We start from the raw sequence: 8,854 nt of genomic DNA on the forward strand, positions 1-8,854 counted from the left end.
GCAGCTTCTTCGTTTCTCCTGTGGCCACTCCAGGCATGTCCTACAGTGCCCAGAGAGACCCTGGCACACTGTGTGTGACTGGACCATTCTACCCCGAGTCACTTCTCTCCCCAACCAGGGCTTCCTGAGATCATCTTGTCTCTGGTCAGCTTTTGGGGAGTCTACTATAAGCCAAATCCCAGAAACAGAAAGCAACAGAAAAGCCACTTGACCTCATGTCCAGCCCACTCCCCTGATTCACAGGCTTCCCTTCTAGAGAAAAGGAGCCCAGGAACTCAAGTCAGGACAGGTGAAAGGTTTGTGAGGGAGCAAGCTTTCTGGTCTCAGTAAGTCAGAGGCGGGTTCCCAGGCGAGGGCGGGGTGGGGGTGGGAGTAGGGGGGGGATGTGGCACTGGAGATCCAGGCCTTGATGGCTGAGCAGAGTGTGGGAGGAGCTCGTGCACACCCTGGGCCTCCCTGCTGAAGGCTTTGCAGACAGGGGCCTGACTCGGAGACACTGCAGTAGAATTCCTTAACAATCTCTGTTCCATCATTTATCTTCTAAGCATTTTAAAATAAAGGACCCCAGCTGGATCAATAATCCCCCGACCCATCTAAGCCATGGAAAATGGGAAGCTGCCCAGGCCTTCCATCTCCACAGATGAGAATCACAGAGGGGCCTGGACCCCAGGCCACCTCCCTGTCAGAACTCTGGACAGGACGGGTTGCCAGACTCCAGGAAGGAGACGTGTGGCAGCCGCCTCAGTGACACTCCTGGGCCCCATCCAGGCCACTCTGAAAAGGCTCAGCTGCTAAAATCATCTGCCTGGACCCTCTTGGGCCTGCTTTCTGTTCTTTCTGCATTTTTTTCCCTTAAAAAACATTTACTGCTCTTCTCAAATGTTAAAAGTAACACATGTTCATAGCATAAGAGTCGTATAAGCAGAGAGGGAAAAAGCAGGATTGCTCATAATGGCACAAGTGACAGCATGTGTGTCACACAGTGGGTCCAGCCACCTGAGAGCAGGCCTACCTTGCCTGTTGTTTGGAGACAGCCACGTAAGAACTTTCTGGGGTTGGGGCTGGGTTGGCCTTGAGCCTGTAGGCAAAAATGGGCAAGTGGATGTTCTGATGACGCTGTCTCTCTGCCCATGAACATAGGATACTTCTTCCTGCTGATAAGCACCTTGATCTCTCAGTGTTTTGTCTACTTCTGCATCGAGTCGCTCTGAGAATATCATCCAGACGGACCGCACCTGCTTTCTGTCCTAACACTATGTGACATTCAATCTTCCTGCAAACGTTGTTAGCTATGGCTGAATCCCCATGACATGAAGACATTACAGTGTCACGGATGACTGTTCCCCAGCACCGTACCTCCAGGCTTGCTGTGAATGGTGGGAACAGAGAAAGCATGCCTGTCTTGTTCCCTGAAAGTTCAAAACTGTGCGATAAACAGGGGGCCAGTAAGATGGCTCTGTTAGGTGTTACAGGTGCTTGCTGTCGAGCCTGACACCTGAGTTTCATTCCTCACGTTGTGGAGGGAGAGAACTGACTCTCACAAGTTGTCATGCCATCTCCATACATGTGCTGTGGGCTCCATGCATGTAGACATGTGTGTAAACACACACACACACATACAAATACAAACACGAATAAAATATAGGTTTTTTTTTTAAACCTCAGAAAATGGCTGGTGAATGCTCAACCAGCCACCATGTCACATGCACATGGTGCTGACTCGGTGTCGAGGCTCAGACCTTATGCGTGCCAGGCACTAAGGGACTTGAGTCCCAGGAGTCAAAGACACGCAAGAAGTTGTGACAGCAGCCCCTTGTGCAACACCAGCCTGAGGGCACAGAGCCAGCCTCCTGCTGGGGCAGGTCTGTTTTGTCATGGTGACACACAGTAGGGCTTCTTTTCTTATTCCCAGATGTCATCTTCAGAGCTCTGTTGGTGGATGCCCTGAGACCTTACTGACAGCTCCTTCATCCCTGTTTGCTATTGTGATGGCTGTTCTTGGTTGTCAACCTGATTACATCTGGAATTAACTAAAACCCAAATGTCTGGGCATGCCTGTGAGGGATTTTTCTTCTTCATTAAATCATTTGAAACGGGAAGACCCATTTTTCATCCAGCTCTTTTGTGATGGGAAGATCTGCTGTTAGTCTGGGCCACACCTCCTGCTGGCAGCCCACATAAAGGGCACAAAGGCAGGAAGCTCCATCTCTTCGTCTACTTGCTCTCGCCCTTCCGAGCAGGTCCATTCCATCGCTGGCCTTGGAGCCTCCTTCTCTGGGACACCAGCACATACTGAAGACCAGCTGTAACATCCAGCCTCGAGGACTATTGAACTCTTGGCCTTTCTGTTTAAGGCCGGCCATTGTTGGATTCGCTGGATCGCCGCCTGTAAGTTGTTCTAATATCCCATAGACAGATTCCTTTTATCAGTTCTATTACTCTAGAGAACCCTGACGAACGCAGCTATGACTACTTTAGTAAGTCGTTGCTGGCTACAGCACACCCAGAGCACTGATCCCTGCGTACTGCTCAGCACATGCTTGACACGTGTGTTGTGAACCAGAACAGATCACAAAGAGGAAAATCCAGCCAGTGCCCAAGAACTCCATCAAGATTCCTCAGAGCAGCAATGTACCCCAGGCAAGGCTTGGAGAGGTCCAGAGCCGCAGCTGGTTGTCAGACAATGATGCTGTTGGCATCCCGTGAGAAGAGGTAACGTCAGCATCCTGATTTACAGGGCGGCCCTTCCCTGGGTTGGGCAATCAAGCAGCTCAGACAGCCTGGGTCCAGTTGAACCCACAAGTCTCAAGACACTCTCCTGGAGGTGGGAAGTCATGAGGGAGATCTCTCGGTCCTAGCCAGCTATATTTTCTTCCTTTTTGGGGGGTGGGGTGGCGTTGGGGTTCAGAGGAACATCATGGTGGGATGGAAGGAATGACCTGGGGAAACAGGTTCTATCTGGTATCTGAGGCCTACTAGGCCTACTAGGTCTCCCACCTCCAAAGCCAAAGGCCTGCAGGGCACTGCTCTGCACTGAACTGGTGCCCCTGTGTGTGTGTGTGTGTGTGTGTGTGTGTGTGTGTGTGTGAGAGAGAGAGAGAGAGAGAGAGAGAGAGAGAGAGAGAAAGGGGGCAGGGAGGGGAGAGGGAGGGGGAGGGGAGAAGGGGAGGAGAGGGGGGGGAGAGGGGAGGGAGAGAGGGGAGGGGGAGAGGGTGCCAGCCTCATGACAGGACCTCTGAGACCAGTGAGCTCCAGGCCCTCTGTACCCAGGAGGTGGCAGATGACCTAGCTAGCATACCTGGGCATGGGCAGAGTAGAGATCAGAAATTGATTAACTGAAAATCTACAATCTAAGGTCATGGGGGGAGGCTTAGAATTTCACGAAGAAGGTTTCCTAGCTGGGACCCTCCTCCTGCAGCCTCACAATTGTCCCTGCTCAGGCCCAAGTCACACGGTCACATGGTGTGTGCCTGGCTCTGTGGAATGGCCTCTCCCTGTCTTTACAGTCTGTATTCTCTGTGGCAACATGGAGTAGTCTCTGAAATACGCATGCTACACACTGACTCTTTATATGCATTGATGCCCACCTTGTTCAGCTATGGAAGATAGGAATAGGTTACTTTTAAAATAAAAACAAATGAATTGTATTTAACTAAATACTGCCCCGCCCTACACACACACACACACACACACACACACACACACACACACACACAATCAGAATCCTGCATGTGTAACTTAGAAGCACATCCAGACTACCGGAACGTGACAGGTTTGACTTCAGAATGTGGATGCTCCAGGAAACAGGGGAGTGATGGCTCACCTCCTCCATCTTGAAAAGGCTCAACCCTGTCCTCTGGTCCCCATCTAGCATGGCCTCCTTAAGAACTCCAGACAGCTGGGTCCCAGTTGTGATTTGGGGACACCAGGTGTGAATGTTACCTTGAAGCAGGCTGAAGGTGCAATGTCATCCCAAGAGTGGGTGTCACCATGGTGCTACCCTCAGTTCAGGCCTCCACCTGGGGCCCTGGGGCCACCAAGACAGATAATCTTGGGCCCACACTTGGCCTTTTCATCACGAGAAAGGCTGCTGTAGACTCAGTGGTCATTTGTGGGACTTCAGGAGGTCATGAGACCCTCTGTGGTCCCAAAAGAGGAGGGTATGATTGGAAACAGAGGGACATGGCCTGACTCGCCCTGGAACTGCCTGATCCGACTCCACTCTTGCCTGAGAGCCTTGAATTCACTCATCTCGCAGGCCTCAGTTTCTTTATCCCGTGCATCCAGGGATCCTCACCTCAGGGACCACAGAGTCTGTGCTAAGCTCACTATTCCTGAAACATGAACCCATTTATGTCTTTCCGCAATGTCAGAATCGACTAAATAATGTCGAACTCACAAGTTACAGCAGTTCACAGATTATCCTTGGCCACCTCACCAAGGAGAAGGCAGGTTCTCTCATTCCAATCTCGTTCTTGCTCACAATAGTTTTTATTTCTTGTCTGGAAACTTCACACACAAATGCAGTGTTCATTCTAACCTGAGTTGCTAATCTCAACTCTCATATCAAGATGTGGGTTACAGGATGGACGTGAGGTAGGCTACAGCAGTGCTCTGGAGGGTTTGGAAATGGGGCTGATAGAAACACAAACAGAGTCTGTGTTGGTAGGAGAGCAAAGGAACCCTAGAACCGGCTGCAGGGACACTGCTGCTGTAGAGACCAGGTCCCAGAGCTGAGGATGAGAGCGAAGATGCGGACCTGAGTCCAACTATGACGGGAAAGGGCAGACCTGGATCTAGAGCAGGAACAGAGGGTTCAGGTCCAGACAGCTGAGTAGATGTTTGGAAGGATGGCTGATGAACAGGCTGCATGAACAGCAAAGGATGAGCTGAAACCCCAGCACAGCCAATGGGTTCTTTCTCTGTGCATCCAAGGGCCATACATCAGATGTCAGATGGGGATGGTGTGGAGTCAGTGCCATCCCAGAGCTAGACTCGACCTTTTTCATGCAGTCCAGGTAAGGGAGTTACGCCCTTTCTTTGGTCTTCTGTGTCTAATACAATATTGGGCCTATTAATATCCCTGAATGTGATTTTAATACACCCATGTGCCGGGGTTGGGGATTTAGCTCAGTGGTAGAGCGCTTGCCTAGCAAACGCAAGGCCCTGGGTTCGGTCCCCAGCTCCGAAAAATAGAAAAAAGAAAAAAAATACACCCATGTGCCTGCACAGTCTCAGTCCAACATGGTCATCATCTTCAAAATGGAGTAAAAAAAAAAAAATGGAGTCTCTTAGGTCTGTGAGGCACGGTCTGAGAACCGTTTTACACAATACGGGGAAACTCGGGGCACAGCCTGATCTCCGTAGTCTCTGAGACTGGGACAGATGCCCCACATGTCAGCAATCAGCAAGGCTGGGTCGCATGCTCTGCCTTTCTCTCTTCCCCGTCCACAGGGAGCCCCACAGGTGAACCGCAAAGCAGGCGGACACACTCTCCCGGTGTTGCAGAATATCCTGTCAGACAGAAGCTCTGCCGCCTAGACCGGCCAGCTGGACATTGCTGAGGTCCCCAGGGTGAGTGAGGCAGTGTCTGGTGCCCTGTGTCCCAGAGCCAGGCAGTATACAAGGCAGCCTCAGTGGGGAACCAGCTTCTCGGATAGAAGCATGGGCAGGGGCCCTGGTAGACCCCATCTAGCCCTTCCCTCTTAGGGCACAGAGAGAGGGATGTGAGGAAGCAATCTCCAGGCCTCATCAGCACACCTGGTATCCTGCCCGCTAGCTAGTCCACGGGATCTGTGAGGAAATCAGAGTCACGTCCTGGGCTCAGTAAAAGTCACTTGGTTACAGCAAAATGTCCCCAGTCTGAGGTGTCATGGCGAGTTTCATGCAGTGTCATAAATACACAGACTCAAACAGGCCTAGATGTGCCTTTGGGAAGAGGCTAGCCCAATGGCATATGGGTCAGAGAGGGAGAAGTCCTAATGGACATCCAGAGTATTTGCAGAGGCTGTGGGCCAGCAATGGCTGTAGCACAGACTCCTGTAAAGAGTGTGTTCCTCAGGACTCGTACCTCATGGTCTCAGACTCTGTATGGGTAGAGAAGGCCAAAGCTTGTGGGTAAGGGGCACGGTAATGTCAGCCCTGAAGCTGACCACTGTCTGAGACACCCCAGGCCACAGACAAGCAGACTTCAGACACCACGGGTTGCCACCACGGATAGATACCAGGAGACACAAGGTCAAGAACTGTGCTGCAGGACCAAGATTCAAAGAAAGAATGAGCAACAAATGTGTGACAGGGACACTCTATGACCTGGGGACATCTTGCAATCCTGGCAGAGGTCATGAAGGAAGGCTGGTCAGTGCACACACGCACATGCTGATCCCTTGAGCACGTAGCCACATTTCTCACCTCTCCACCAGCTACACAAGGCCCTGTCCAGTTGCCAACTGACAACATGTTTCCTCCTCCCTGCTTCTGAGCCGCTGATGTTCAGAATAAAGAATGAGAACTCCGTGTCCCTTTCCACAGGACTCTGAGGTAGGCCCTGGTGGTTCTGAACGTTCAAAGCCACCTCCCATTCAAAAGCTGCCAGAACTACAAAGACTTTCTGCAGAGGTCTCCGAGGCCTGACCTGTGGGTGGCAGAATGTTGTCAGGACATAGTGGGCCAGCTCATGCATGGCAAGGTCAAGGTCAAGGACTGCACTCTCCAGGGTGTTATCCTAGTGATGACTACTATGAGGGCCCTGGGGACCAACTCTCTTTCCCAGTGCCAACCAGGCTCGCCTGGATCTGGAAAGGGCTGGTGTTTGTCATTTTTTTTGTAGCTGGACTGGTGTTTGCTATTTTTGCATCTGGGCTGGTGCTGGGGGTGGGTAGTAACTGAAAATGGGAGGGGGTTACTGGATCCAGCCATATCTGAATCCAGATCAACATGGCCTCAGGTTATGGAGTCAATTCATTGTCTTTTTGGCTTCACCTCCTTTGAGTTCAGTTTCTGCACCAAGAGTCCAAAAAAAAAAAAAAAAAATCCAGTAGGCGTCACAGTGTTCTCATCTGAGAGGTACCCCGTGAGGACCTGCATCTGAGGACCACAGGGTGGTCGAAGTTTCTGCATTGTGGTAATAGTTGCTGGAGAATAGCTTTGTGACCTGAATGCTCTGTAGTCTATGCTCCTCCCTTTCCTGCCAGCCCAGGGTCACGGGGTCCTCATGGGAACAGTTGCTTGAACTTCAGGGGGTCCCTTTCTGCTTGTATTGAAATAAATGTGAATGTTGTTTGCAAATGTGTTGGTGCAAAGGTGAGCATGGTCCTCTGCTGCATAGCCACTGCTACCATACATGACTTTTCCTCTCATTTTTGAGGGGAGGCTAACATTCGCACAGGCATCTTTTGCATGATGTGCCTTCCAGTTGTATCTGCTATGCCTGTGGTTATGCTGCTCTGGGGCAGCCAGTCTCTTGAGTTCAAGCACCACTGTGGATAAAGCGTCGATGTTCCTCCAGAATGTTATGTTGCATCCTGTTCTGGATGGGGAAGGTGCTGAGAGGTAGGGCGTGTAGGGGGAAGTATCCCAGTTTGTTTTCAGTTGCTGTGATAAAAGAACATTCTGACTAACACGACTCGGGAAGGAAAGGGTTTGTTTTGGCTTGTATTTCTAGGTCGCAATCCATCACTGAGGAAAGAGGAAAGCCAAGTCAGGAATACAAGACAGGACCTGGAAGCAGGAACTGTGGAAGAATGATGCTTACAGGCGTTCTCACTGGCTTATGCTCAGCCAGCTTTCATATACGACTCGGGACAATCTGCCAGGGGTGGTCCTGCCCACAGTGGGCTGGGTCCTTGTAGATCAATCAACCAATATTTCATACACGTAGTAGCAGGCCAGTCTTAAATTGAAGCTGTCTCTTCCCACCCGATGCTAGGTTATGTCAAGTTGACGATAAAAACAGGAGGTGCTGAGGTCATGAGGGTGGATCCATATGAGGGGAAAACATCTGTATTAGTCGGCTTTCCCTTGTTATAGTGAAATACGCAAGACCAAAGACCTATTTACGAAAGAGATTTATTTTGGTTTTCTGGTTCTCAGTTCTGGCCCAAGGTCAAAGGCAACATCTGGTGATGGCCTTCTTATTGGGAAAGTCTTGAAGTAGCTCAAGATATTATGGCTCTGTGTGTGTGTGTGTGTGTGTGTGTGTGTGTGTGTGTGTGTGTGTGTGTGTGTGTGTTCTTTCAAAACCACCAAGATAAAATCATGATGCTCCACTCTTGTGTCCTAACCAATTCCTATCACATTTACTTCTACTGCTACTACTGCTGCTACTGCTGCTACTGCTGCTGCTACTGCTGCTACTGCTGCTACTACTGCTGCTACTGCTGCTACTACTGCTGCTACTGCTATTACTGCTGCTACTACTGCTGCTGCTACTGCTGCTACTGCTGCTACTACTGCTGCTACTGCTGCTACTACTGCTGCTACTGCTATTACTGCTGCTACTACTGCTGCTGCTACTGCTGCTACTGCTGCTACTACTGCTGCTACTGCTGCTACTACTGCTGCTACTGCTATTACTGCTGCTACTACTGCTGCTGCTACTGCTACTACTGCTGCTACTACTGCTGCTACTGCTGCTACTACTGCTGCTACTGCTGCTGCTACTGCTATTACTGCTGCTACTACTGCTATTACTGCTGCTACTACTGCTGCTTCTACTGCTGCTACTGCTACTACTGCTGCTACTACTGCTACTGCTGCTGCTACTGCTACTACTGCTACTGCTGCTACTACTGCTGCTACTGCTGCTACTACTGCTACTACTGCTACTACTGCTGCTACTGCTACTACTGCTGCT

General features: G+C 50.6%; 1 long non-coding RNA gene across 2 annotated transcripts; it reads left to right on the forward strand.

Moving 5' to 3' along the window:
* The first annotated feature begins 1,851 nt into the window (after positions 1-1,851).
* Positions 1,852-7,287, forward strand: LOC148001407 (uncharacterized). 2 transcript variants are annotated; one of them, XR_015637492.1, is made up of 3 exons: positions 1,852-2,712; positions 4,936-5,018; positions 5,455-7,287. It is a non-coding gene; the product is annotated as an uncharacterized LOC148001407 (long non-coding RNA). The 2 variants fall into 2 exon arrangements; XR_015637493.1 differs by having other exon boundaries at positions 2,140-2,388.
* The last annotated feature ends 1,567 nt before the right edge of the window (positions 7,288-8,854 follow it).

This window comes from Rattus norvegicus, chromosome 14 (genome assembly GCF_021556685.1).
Source record: "Rattus norvegicus strain SHRSP/BbbUtx chromosome 14, alternate assembly SHRSP_T2T, whole genome shotgun sequence".
Classification (NCBI taxonomy): domain Eukaryota; kingdom Metazoa; phylum Chordata; class Mammalia; order Rodentia; family Muridae; genus Rattus; species Rattus norvegicus.